This window comes from Canis lupus, chromosome 12, assembly GCF_048164855.1.
Source record: "Canis lupus baileyi chromosome 12, mCanLup2.hap1, whole genome shotgun sequence".
In the NCBI taxonomy this organism is placed as follows: Eukaryota; Metazoa; Chordata; class Mammalia; order Carnivora; family Canidae; genus Canis; species Canis lupus.
The window spans coordinates 47,110,547-47,123,414 of NC_132849.1; the positions used below are offsets into that span (position 1 = coordinate 47,110,547).

Below are 12,868 nucleotides of genomic sequence, written 5' to 3' on the forward strand. Positions count from 1 at the left end.
AGAAGCCAGCGCCCCGCGGCCTTGGCTGCTCCCCACTGTGGCTGAGCAAGGCACCTCCCTTGTCCCGCGTCGGCTCCCTGCTCGGGGAAATGGGAATCCTCAGGTCTACTCTACCTACCTCGTGGGGGTGCCGTGGGGGAGGACAAGAAACCCCAGATGCAGAAGGAATTTGGAAGAGGAAAACCCGCTAGTAAAAAAAAAAAAAAAAAAAAAAAGAGTCATTATCATTACAGAGCCGGGCTGGAGGGTCCAGGCCAGTCCCAAGAGAGGTACCAGCCTTCCTCCATGAATCGTCTCTTTATGAGATAAGCACTTACTTCAAGGTTCCCTCTTTGCTAGCAGGAACTGTAGGATCGTTGCCAAGTCCAAGCCGTACAAACAGCAAATAATCACTTGGATGAGAAGCCTGTTGAAATGAGCCTTTGCTGGGGACAAGGTCGGCCAACGGCTTGGCCTATAAATCTGTGCTCCCTCCTCATCTCATTGGCTCTCCCTGGGAGATGAACTCAGCCCGACTCGGGTATTTCACAATTCCCACCACCGCCCCTGCACACAGTAGGGACTCAGCCGGTGTTCACTGACCCGGGGCACCGCAGCAGCAGCCGGACGTGGCAAGGGGCAAAGCCCTGTCCACTCCAACTGGAGATTCACTCCCTAAAGGCCAAGGCAGAGGGACAAATCCGAATCAGACAGCACTTGAGGCTGCAGCACGGGCCTCCAGCCGTAGCTAAAAGGGATTTCAGGGAGTGGGGGAGCCGAGCGGGGTTAGAATTTACATACTTACTGTATTATGTTGCAGCAGTGATAAGACTAAAATTTTAGGATTTTCTTAATGAGACTCCTGCATTCACTGGTTTCCTTATCAGCACTGGCAAGAACCATAGTTTAGCATTTATGTCCTTTGCTTTAGAATGCAAGACAGATCATAAGAGGAATTTGAAAACTCACTATGGGAGAACACCTCTGCACCCCTTTCGCTTTCCTCATGGAACTCGGGCTCTTGGCCCCGGCCTGCCCCAGACACGCTGCACTATTACTCATTGGTATCCCGGCAGCAAGCTTTCCCAGTCCGGAATTTGCTGAACAAAATGCAAATTGGGGCTCTGAAAGGAATCTCTGGAAGCTGGAATGCCGGGTAGTTTAGAACACCTCTGCCCTTCTTTCCCATCCATCTGAGGCTCTGGAACATGCCCCCCAGCTCAACCACCCGGTGCCCGTAACCACCCCTGAGAGGTGCACAGGGTCTAATACTCAGTTCCACAAAGACCGCTCTCATGTCTGCCCACGGGGGCAGCTCTTTGGGGACTGTGATCAGAGCACACAACGACAAGCTCGGTCCCACACAATACATACAGGGCCGAGTTTCCTCTGTGCAGACCCTGTGGGAGTGGCCCCAGGGTGCAGCCTGGCCCCTAGAGATGGTGGGTGACATGGCACCATCTAGAGAGACCTAACGCTGGAGGCGGGAATAAGACTGAGAGTCTGGATCTAGGGTTGGGGTTGGATGAAACCAAACCTCCTCCCTAGGGCCTGGGCTGTAGGCGTCTTCTCTTAGAGCCCTAGACCTTGGGTCCTCTTGGGGCAACCGGCCCACTTTGCACAAGGAGAACCCAAAAGGCCTGCCTCATCTTCCCATCCTCTGAGACTCCTCAACCTTCAAAAAGTCTTTTTTTTTTTTTGATCAGATTTCAAAAGGCAAAAGGTCTCCAGTCTGCCCTGAAATAAGGAAGAGCTACCCTTCCTTTATCCCAAATGTAGCCACAGGTCCAGAAGCAATCAAACAGAGCCTTAGAACAAGCAAAGCATATGGCATCCCCAGGCAGGAGCTCCCTGTGCACAGGGAACCCCAGCATCCTTGTTGGTGGCCTATGAATGCTTCCTCGGCACACTGTTGTAACAAGTAGGTTGGCAGCAGGTGAGAGGGTGCAGTTGCTTCCGGCGACACAATGACCATGGCAAGTTTCATGGATGAGGATGAGAAAAGATGCAGAAAGACTGTGAAAAGCAGGAGCACAGCCTCAGCAAGCAGGACAGCTTTTGGTCATTGGGTTCAGAGTCTAACATCGTAACTACCGCCGTGGGATGCCCAGGGCACCCCAGCACCGCTGTGTAAGAACTGATACTCTTAAGGCCACAGGTGGTCAGGAGAACAGGCTTGGGAATTTGACAGAGCCTTGTGCCCCGGCTCTGATATTTATCACTTGTGTGTCCTTGAGCAACTGGCTTGAACTTTTTGAAACTCTGTTTCCTCATAGGAAATGGGGACACAGGTGATCCCCACTTTTTGCTGGGGGGACTGAGGTTGTCTGTAAGGTGGACAGTGCTTGTGTCATGTAGAGAGCATCCCCCTAGTGAGCACTGCTGTGGAAGAGGGAAGTGGGTGACAGTCCCTTTGGGAGGACATACCCAACATGGTTAAAATAAAACAGAGTTTGGGCTTGGCTGCGGATAGAAGTGACAGTGGAAAGAAGACCCACATGAAAAGCTAGAGAAGTGTGGATGGGAATAAAAAAGGCGTGGCCCCCTCATCACCTGTGGGGACACCTCTGGGTACCAGGCACCGCTTAAGGTACTTGATGTAATTTATCTAATTCCATCCTCCCAACTTAGCTGTGGTTATTACAAAACTCCTGTTTTTTTTTTTTTTAAGATTTTATTTATTTATTTATTCATGAGAGACAGAGAGAAAGAGGCAGAGACACAGGCAGAGGGAGAAGCAGGCTCCACGTAGGAAGCCCGATGTGGGACTCAACCCTGGGACTCCGGGATCATGCCCTGAGCCAAAGGCAGATGCCCAACCACTGAGGCACCCAGACATCCACAAAACTGTTTCATAGGTGAAGAATCTTACACAGGAATGAAGACACTTTCCTAAGGTTACATACCTCGCAAGTGGGATTCAAATACAGTTATCGAAGTCCAAAGACAGTTTTTTTTCTTTCTTTTTTAGAGAGAGAGAGCAAGCAAGGGGGTGGGAGGGGGCAGAGGGAGAGGGAGAGAGAGAATCTCAAGCCAACTCCATGTCAGCATGGAGCCTAACACGGGCTCAATCTCACAACCCTGAGATCATGACCTGAGCCAAAATCAAGAGTCGGGCATCAGTTCTGCCAATGGTCTGTGACATGGTTGAGGGGGAAGCTTCCAGCACATGAACATCATGTCCAAGGAGTCTCCTACGCAGCAGGCAGTGCCCAGAGCCTTCTCCAGGAGTTCCTCTGGATTGTCAAAAAGAGAGTGTTCTGGGGGAGCCCCCTGTATCACCGTCTCTCACGCTGCCGTTACCTCCCACATATACCGCAGCCCCAGGCTCCATGCCTCGGGTGGCCAGCAGAGAAGACACAGAGAAGACACAGAGAGGACACAGGGGAACACTCCATCATAAACCCTCCTAATTCTCATTGTCTGGATCGTGAACCCAGCAAAGAAAAATACTTACAAAGAAAACACCAGAGTGAGGAAGAGGGTCTTTGTAAAGGGTGGGCAGTAATCAGAATTTGTACCCAGAGAAAGATGACAATTGTTAAAACCCTATATGCAACCTGAACTCTGGTTTATGATAATGTAACATTTCGAGCAATAATATTCGGGGAGGAAAGAAATGAAAATGAACTGAACTTTATTCAGGGATCTCATTACTAGGAGTATGGTTCCTTTTGCTAAAATACAGAAATATCTATAATGAGGATTTGTGCTGTCCTAAGAAAAAATGTATGAAAAAGCAGCCTGAAAGCATGGGAAAACTTTGATGTGCTATAATGCAGAAGTTTAGAAGTTTGTTTCCCCCTGAAGAGTCGGGGGTGTGTAAATAGTCCACTGAAAGAAAAGACTTGTGTAATTAATCACTGGTATCGACCCTTCCCAGTGAGTTCTGGTGATCTCACGGTCTTGGGATCCAGGGAACAGGAGTCAGGGCAGTGACCCGGCCTCGACCTCCAGCAAGGGGTGGGAAATCCCAGTGAGTCCATTCCCTGGATTCCAATACAAACAGACAAGGCATGCTTTGTTCTCTCCCCACCACCCAGCCCAGCTGCAAGTCTTTGTTTTTAAGTAGTCAGTGAATCACAGAAGTCCAGACTGAAAGGCTCCTGCAGGCTCCTCTCTCCCTCCAGCCCTCCCATTATACAGACTAGGAAACTGAGGTCCTGGGAAGTACCCGCACTTGCCCTGGATCCCATGAAACTGCAGACATCAAGCCTAAGAAAATTAATGATGCTCACCCCCACCTAGGACCTCACCTCGAGGGGGATCTGGCTCTGCTTGAGCTAGAGTCTGTTTGGCTGAGGGCTTCACCCTCCCCAGGACTGGCCACTGATATTTCTCAATGAGATGAGGAAGACTTTAGTCCCATTCTGCTCTCCCTGAGTCTCCCTTACCTAGCTTCTCTCCTGGGCAGGCAATAATCCTCAAAGATGGTTTATGCTGACACCCATCCTGTTGACAGCCCTCAGGCAGGGTGACACCTGGTCCTGGGCCAGAGCCTGGTCCTGATGTGGGGCTGGCCCGGCTGGCTGGGTGCTGTCTAGAGGCCATGACGCACTGGCCAGCAGAGGAGTCAACGGATAACACAGAAGGCATATTCTGGGGCTCAGTTAGCAGGTAAGGATGTCCAGAAGGAGGAAGAGATAGGGAGGAAGAGGGCAGGAGCCCTGCGGAACCCAAAGCCTGAGGAGGTGATGGTTGCAGCTGGCTAGATAAAGTGTCCTGGATAGAAGATGTGGAGTGGCCAGGCCAGGTTGACAGCGAGGGAGGAGCACGGCACAGGGTCAGTTTACCCAGGGAGATCCATCCCCACCTGGCGGCTGCAGCTTCCAACGGAGCCTCTGAGCACAGGCTGTCAGAGGGCCACTAACCAGCCCTGGGCCTGGAAAGTGCATCTCAGGGCACTGTGTGCAGGACTCCCAGAAACAAGCTCCTTCTCCACAGCTGCCTGGCAGCCCTGGCCCTTGCTGGGCTCACAGACCAGGCCCCTTCCCTGCTCCCAGGGAGTCACGAATAAAAAGAAAGTATTGATTGTTCAAATGAGATAGGTCACTTTGGCTGCTTCCTGAGCTGATCTGGGAGCTTGGGCTCCATTCACAATCCAGAGTCACTCACTCGTTTATTTTTTTTTTTTGGGGGGTGGGGGGACAGTCACTGGATTCATGATATAGAGGCAGGAGAAGGGAGGGGATTTGATTCCCTAACCCCATGGCCTGGATGCTCACTCCTCCCCAGAGGACCAACACCTCACTCACGAGTCAACTGGGTGGACCCCAAAATTCTTATCTTTCTTTCTAGGTAAGAAAAATGTGTTATAGTAAACCCCCCAACATTTCATGCAAATCTTAAAGGGGCAGGGTGATGTGGGCTAAGGCGTCAGACAGCGCCTCTCATGTTGCCTCCATTCGAGATCCCCCAGGGCCAGAGGAAGGGAGCTCCTGGCCTGAAGACTGCCACTGCACTAGTGAACTGGGATCTAGCGGTGTGCTGGTGATCTAAACCCCAGCTCATCACACCTGCCTGCCCCCTGGTAACAACAGTGGTAGCAGTATTTACTAAAATTCCTAATTCTATCCCACCCTTTTCTGAGTATTTATTATGAACCACACATTATCTCATTAATTCCTCACAAGAGCCCTCTGAGATAGGTATTCTTATCATGCCCATTTTATAGATGAGAAAACTGAGTCATTAGAGGTGGAAGATGACTTGTCCCTGTAGTAGCTGATGCAAACAGAAACATCTACTTCCTTGGCCCATGTCATTAACCTCACAAGGCTCAAAGAGCAGAAAGTCCAGTGTACGTGAGGCAAGACAACGGTGCACTAGTGAATTTTTCTAAGGGTGGGAGCTGGTGAGCAAAACTCAGCATGGGCAGCAGGGCCCCTGGAGCAGCTTCCAGCCACCTAGTGTGGCCAGAGATGAGGACGAGGAACCCCATCACGAGAGAAGTGGAAACCGTGAGAGTCTGGTATCCCTCTGTGTCTGCATGTTAAGAAGATGAAAGGAGTACTTGGAAAGGCTGATAATTTCAAATTTTATATTAATTGGGTTCTTTAAAAAATTTCTGTCAAATTGCTTACATGTCTAAGTTTTAAGAAAAAAGAAGTTCACAGATGACAGGCCCCTGGGCCAGAAAAGAGGCTAAAAAATGCTACTACTCGGCCTTGCCCTTGGACCTGGGGATGTGGGAAGCCTGCTCGGCACATAGCTCTCCGCATGCATCCTCTCCGCAGACCCTGTGAGGAGCTCCAGGAGGCAGCTGATGAAGGCACCAGCTCCGTGCTCTGTGCGCCAGGTGGAGGCACACCAGTCATTGGCCTTCCCCATTCCGCTCTGCCTCCCCTTCCCTCAGAGCCACTGGCATGGATTTACACAGGTTGGGGAGGCTTGTTCTGTGCTCAGGACGCTGCTACCCCACACCAGACCAGACCATGGGAGCTTTGGAAGCAGGGTTTCTGTACCCCGATTCCTTCTTGGCCTCCCTAGGGCACAGAGCAAGCCCAGACCGGGGTCCTGGTGGATTTGCTAATTGGCCAACTGGCCTGAGGGTCTACTTCCCAGACCCTTGCTGGTGAGCAGCTCAAATTCTGAAAAGTCTGCCAGGAAGTCGGCTCTTTGTGACTCAGACTGTAATTCCCTGTAGAGACAAAGCCATCAATGGTCATGGGTCTGTGTGGCTAGACCACAGAGGCCAACTTCATAATCTAGCTTGTTGCATCGTGGTACAAAAGCTCAAATTATGTGCATTGCCGCTGGAAGGTCTGCAAGGTCTGCAAGGTGGGTGGGAGGAAGAGGAGAGGGAATGGGTCCCTTCTGTTTCTTGGTGCTAGCACTGTGTTCGGCCAGTTAAGCATTCTCGTGTGTGTGTGCATGTGTGTGTGTGTGTGTGTGTGTGTGTGTGTGTGTGTGTGTAAGTGAATTAAGGGGAGGCTGGCTGAGTATTTAAATCAACAAATCTGGAAACCATGACCGTTGGCTTTGATGAGTGCAATTCCTGAGCTGTGCGTGGGGTGCCGTCCCACCAGTTGCTCCTAGTCAGCCCAGTACATGCCCACGGCACCAGAAACGAGGGTCTTCTGGAAGTGGCACCCTGCCTTGGCTTCTCTTCCCATCTCCTCTACTGCTCTGATGGCCACCCTGGGCAGGGCAGGAGGGACCTGAACGTTACCCTGAAGCCAAGCCCAAGAACTTTAGAGAGCCTCTCCAAGCTTAGTGTCTATTAAGGTCAGGGCTTGGACAGTCCAACCAGAACTCATAGCTTAAGCATTGCCATTGATCATTCATTCCTTCAATAAAGGATGCTTTACCAGTCCCATCCTTTTGTCGGGGATAAATGCCAGTTAAAACGTGAGGGCAGGCTTCCCCTATGTTCTTCATTTGCTCACTCATGGAGCTTCCACTGAGGAACATCTGCTCTGTGCTCAGATACAGTGAGGGCTGGGACTTCTCAGGCTGAGGCTTTGTCAGTGCTCAGGCCCTCAGGGGAGACAGGATGGCCTGGAGTTGGGCAAGGGCCTTGTCCCTGACTGTGCAGAGGTATGGCTTCACTGGAGAGCTGTCTGTGATGCTCTAACACATTATTATCAACTGTTTTTTCTTCTGTGGGTCGGGTGCTATGCTAGGTGCTGGCCATGTTCAAACGGGGAACACAGCATTCCTGCCTTTAAGGGGAGACATTCGTGGTTGATTAATTGTGGTAAGAGTTACAGAGAAGAACCCAGGGGGCGGTATGAGCAGGGACGGAGGCTCCAGGGCCCTCAAGCTTGGCTAGAAAAGGCTTCCGGAGGACATGTGCCTGAATCTTCTCCAAAGTGGGCAAGTCAGGTGAAGAAGAGAGGAAGGACATTCTAGACAGAGAAATTACCTTAGTAATGGAAACAGAGTCAGGAAACTATATGGAATGTTCAGGAATTGAAAGGAGCTTGGGGTAAGTGAAGCAAAGACAGGTGAGAGGGGCATGGGGGAGATGAAAAGATGGAGGGCATGGGGGAGAAGGCAGAGGCCGAGACATGGCCCCAAGCACTAGCCAGGTCTGGCATGTTGGGGGTCTGGCAGGGGGTCCCCCCAAGAATAGCCAAGGGCCCGGGCTAGGGCAGTGATGGCAGGGATGGGAAGGAGGACACGTGGGGAGCAGTCAGGAGGGATTTTGGGTGAGACCTGGCAGTTGGCTAGCTACCGAGTGCATTAAGCACCTTCCCTGTGCTGGGCTAGCAGTGGGGTGGGGGAAAAAGAGGGGCGTCTGGGAAGCACCCTGGATTTCAGGCTGGAGACACAGGGGTGGTGAAATCCTCTGGGATTGGGAACGCTGGAGGAGGAACAAGTCCAGGGATGACTCTGGTGGAAGTGGAGGGACGGGAAGGCTGGCGGGCGGTGTGGGGGGGTGTCCACCCAGGTGAAGGGGGCAGGATGGAGGGAAGGAGACAGAAGGAAATGCTGCAGGGACAGACGGAGGGAATAAACATGAGACTCGACCCTCTTCCCTGAGTCCAGACGTTTGAGTTATGAGACCCAGAGCTGCCCATCGGGCCCCAGACGCGGTCCCTCTTTGCAACCTCACCTCAGAGGAATCGAGCCACATCAATGACTCACTGACCGATGATGTCTGTGCACCTTATGCGCCAAGATCCAGGCTCTGTGGCCAAGGAGCTTCTTCCCCAATTTAGCAGATGGTGGCGCCAGTAATTCTCCCACTGGCCGTCCTCGGACCCCTGTTGTCAGCCCTCACCGAGGAAGAGGAAGCCGAGTGGGTACTTGTCAGGATGAGAAAGAAGGAAGAAACGTACAGAGGCATCTAAAGCAATTTCCACCTGCAGGGCTTCCTGCGAGGCCGTGGCTGCCCACCCACTCCATGCTCCTCTCCCAGAGGCCACTTAAGGGTGCTCCGATCAGGGGTACCACGGCTTCTTCTGGTTTCTACTCCTCTGCCCAGGGCTCCAAAGGAGCTCAGAGGGTTCCAAGAATAGGAAAAGTGGGAAGCCCGATATACAGCTCCTCAGATGAAAACCCGGCAATTGCATTTCATGCTCCTCGGAGGCTCCCCAGCCCCACTCCTTGGCAGCATAATTACAGATGCCTCCCTCCTTACAAACCCTTCCTACGCACCGCATAAAGGAATACAATTTCTGGCTGTCCAAATTACAAGAGACCATAATGCACAAAAGCAATAAACACAGGTTCTAACAGCAATCAGATACCACTTATCGTAAACAATGGTTTTTGTGATTTATTGCGTTTGAAGCAGGTTCAGCATTACTCCTTAGAAGATTTGGTTATTCTTGTTTTCAAGCAGAGTTGCCGGCAGCCAGCTGACGTCAGAAAAAATTGCTCAAGCGCAGCAGATTTTTAAAAATAGGGCCAATGTGGTGTTAAAATAATAATAATAGAAAAATTGGAGTGGCTGTAGGCTGATGTGGAAGTCTAAAGACAGAGCCACTGGGAGTTTGAAGGCTCCCCTGCTAAAGCCCATGCATCCTCAGTAGGTCCCGAATGAGGCTCACCCTCACTTCCTGATGCCCAGGGCTTCCGATCCCTCCCACTGTCCTCCTGTCCCCTGAGTGACGTGGGAGGGAGGAGGAGGAGATCAGTAACCAGAGTGGGCCAACTGACAGTTCGGATTAACACATCAAGCTGTTCAGCTGCTCGGCTTAGGCCTCAGTTAGCTCTGGTAGTTAGATACGAGGTGAGTACAGAAAAGTCAAGTTCAAACAGTGCAACTGGGCCAAGAAGTCTGCAGTGATTATCCAGAAGGACATCGACTCCGTTCTAGAAGGATCAATCTCCTCTCTTCTCTCCTGGACCCCGTCTCGTCCACTCTGCAGGGAAGGTGCTATGGATACTGTCATGAACAGAGGCTGGCAGCGGAGGCTGGGATGGGCTGAGAATAAGAAGAATGCCCACCCAGCTTGGAGCAAGAGTTTTCCAAGTGGGTTCAGAGGCATCCTAGGATCCCCTGTGGGAATTTCAGGGGCTCCTGGAGGAGGTCCCCCCTGATTCAACCAGGGAGCTCTGCTTTTATTAATTGTCTCTAATGGGTTTCTACACGATTGTTAGAAAAAAAAAATTGGATTAGAGAACTAATCCCCAAATAGGAGTCAGTGCCTTCTGCCTCTTTGATCTTTCTCCTTCTCTCTTTGAATCCACCATTTTGCCATGATTTTAAAGCAAAAGTAAAGGGAAGCCTGGCTCACTGCCAGGCCAGGGGACAGTGAGAACCTCTGAGAGGAAGCGTGCTCCCATACTGCGTGGCCCGTGAACTGGGACTTGGTTCTGAGGGAAACGGAGTGACTAGTGTGCATTCAGGACACTGCCTCGCAGGAAGCACCATTTCCACTGCACAAACAGAAGAGTTTGCTCCAGAATCTCCAGGAGCTGGAAGAGACACTCTCTACCCAACCTGTAGTACCCTTGGGACTGAAGGAGTTTGCACACGTGCACACACACGCACCCATGCATGCACATCCTCAGACCTGCCCCTTGCAGGAAGGCTGAGACCCCACGCTGGCTGATACTTCATTTCAGTCTGGGGGGGGCGGTGCAGGTGCAAAGCTTTCTTGCCTTAGTTTGGAGCAGAGAGCAGAAAAATCACTGAGCTATACAGAGCACGGTAAGGAGAATGGATGTTAGTGACTACCCAGTCCCTAGGGAACAGCCATGATCTCTTGTTTGAAGTAAATTCTCAGAACATCACTCACCCAGGTGGAAAAAAATATATCGATCACGAACATTTATTGCAGACTTATATTCCAGGCACTACTGTAAACCCCTTTCATGATTAACTTATTTAATGCTCAATGCATGACCATGCCATAGGTAGGAGAGTAACTTGCCAAGCTCACGCAGCCGGTAGGTGTGAACACAGTTCCCGAGTCCACGGGCCTCACGGCGCTTCCTGCCCATTTCTATGCACGTCTTTTCCCATCAAGAGGCTTGCACAGTTCTGTGTGGTCTCCTGTCAAGTCTCCGCTGGCTGCGATCGATATGCGTATGGGAAGATAGGTGGGATGGCTGTCAGTAAAGACAACCACAACACTCACCAGCTGGAGTCAGAAGTCACCAACAGTGCCCAAACCCGTCCCATCTGCTGTGGGGCCACCGAGCCTCCTTCCTGCTGCACATCTCTCTCCCGAGAGAGAGAGAGAGAGAGAGAGAGAGAGACAGAGAGACAGAGAGACAGAGAGACAGAGAAAGAGAGAGCCACCATGGCCACACACCTCACCAAACGTCCCAAACCTCCAAGTCAGTAGACCTTTGCTGAGTGTTGATGCGTCAGGCACCAATACCCCATTCCAAGACCGCAAAACGGGAATTTCAGAAAAAAAATAATAAAATTTGCTTTTTGGTAGGTAACGACAAAGGTGGTACACTGTTCAGAGATATTCTTAACACCAAGATAAGTTTTTATACAGAGCCTCACATCTTCAAGCTTCTCTGTCCTAACGTATTTCCAGTCCTTGGCCTTGAATTGTTTCTATGCAGAGGGAGATGTGAGCAATCTCGCCCTCTAGGACTGCTTCCCCAGTGCCTCCTACTTCCCGGAAGTCTCCTTCCTTCCAAGTTACCATGGCATTTCGGTCTGTGTTGTGCAATTGGTCACTGGATTATACCCTGTATTCTGTGTTCTTTGATTGTTCAAACAGGTCTTGTTTCTTTGACTTGGCATGTCCTTGAAGGTGGAGAACTCTGTCATCCCCATGGCCACCCCTCCAACCGCCCCCCCCCCCAATAGCAGAACTTCAGAAGTCCTCAGAATCACCTGGGGAGCTAATTTAGTTTATTTAAATGCCAAATCCTAAAGCCACACCCCTAGAGATTTTGCCTCAGTGGATCTGGTGTGTACCTCAGGAATCCACATTTTTATGTAGTGTCCTAGATGCCTCTGATGTTGGCAGTCTCAGGTTCATGTTTTAGGAAACCTTGCTAGCATACCTCTCCAGGAGAGCATCCGCCTGGGTAGAACTGTGTCCCCCCACCAAATTCATACACCGATGCTCTAATCCCCAGTGGCTCAGATTGTCTCCCTATTCAGAGACAGGGTCTCTACAAAGGTAATTAATTACAATGAGGTCATTAGGGTGGACCCTCACTCAACACAACCAGTGTCCCTATAAGAAGAGGAAATCTGAAAGCTGACATAAAGGCTTTGGGAGAAAACGGTCATCTGCAAACCCAGGAGAAAGGCCTGGCACAGATCACTCCCTCATGGCCCTCAGAAGAAACGGACCCTGCTGATACCTTGACTCTACCGCCAGAATTGTGAGAAAATAGAGGTCCATTGTTTAAGCCACCAGGCAGTGCTACTTTGTCGTGGCAGTCCCTGCAAACTAATGCCGCATCCACAGCAGGTATTTTGCAATTTTTTTTTTTTTTTTTTTTTTTGTCCAAACTCATCTTTGCCAAACTTTTTCACTGCCCTGAATTCTTCACTGGGTATTCCTCCCAGGGCTGTGACCTGTTGTCACCCAAAAGTCTGCCAGGCCCGGCTCAGCATCCTGGCGTCAGGGCAGATGATGGCTTGGGAAGGCATCTCTCACTAGCTGCACACCTGCCGGGCCTTGGGATCCCGCCACGGTGCTTCTCCCCGTGGTCAGCAGGAGCCAGCCTCCCCCGGAGCTCCAGCTTCTCGTCACTGCCACCAGCCGGGCACTAAGCTCTGCTCTCCAGGGCTAGGGGCCACCAGCTCATGTGGCCTCCTCCGAAAGGGTGTGACTGCCACTCTGCCTCCCAGATAAGCCAGGCATTATCACCTGGAAGGCCTGGCCAGTGACAAACAGGGACTCTGTGGGCAGACCTTGGGAAGGTGGCACCTCTATTTGTGCCTGTGTCTGTTTGGGAGACAGCAGCAAAGCTTGTTGGGACTCCTCTCATGGTGCCTGCCACCCCCACCACG

General features: G+C 51.2%; 1 protein-coding gene across 2 annotated transcripts in view; it reads right to left on the bottom strand.

Annotated features, from left to right (window-relative positions):
• The window catches only part of KLHL29 (kelch like family member 29), a 305,682-nt gene that overhangs the window by 175,659 nt on the left and 117,155 nt on the right, over positions 1-12,868 (bottom strand). Inside the window, exon 1 of one of the 2 annotated variants that reach the window (XM_072770939.1) lies at positions 318-438. The exons of the other annotated variant lie outside the window; for it this stretch is intronic. The gene's annotated coding sequence lies outside the window, so the exon portion shown is untranslated. Of the gene's footprint in view, positions 1-317; positions 439-12,868 lie in introns of those variants that run through there. 2 annotated transcript variants of the gene reach the window in all.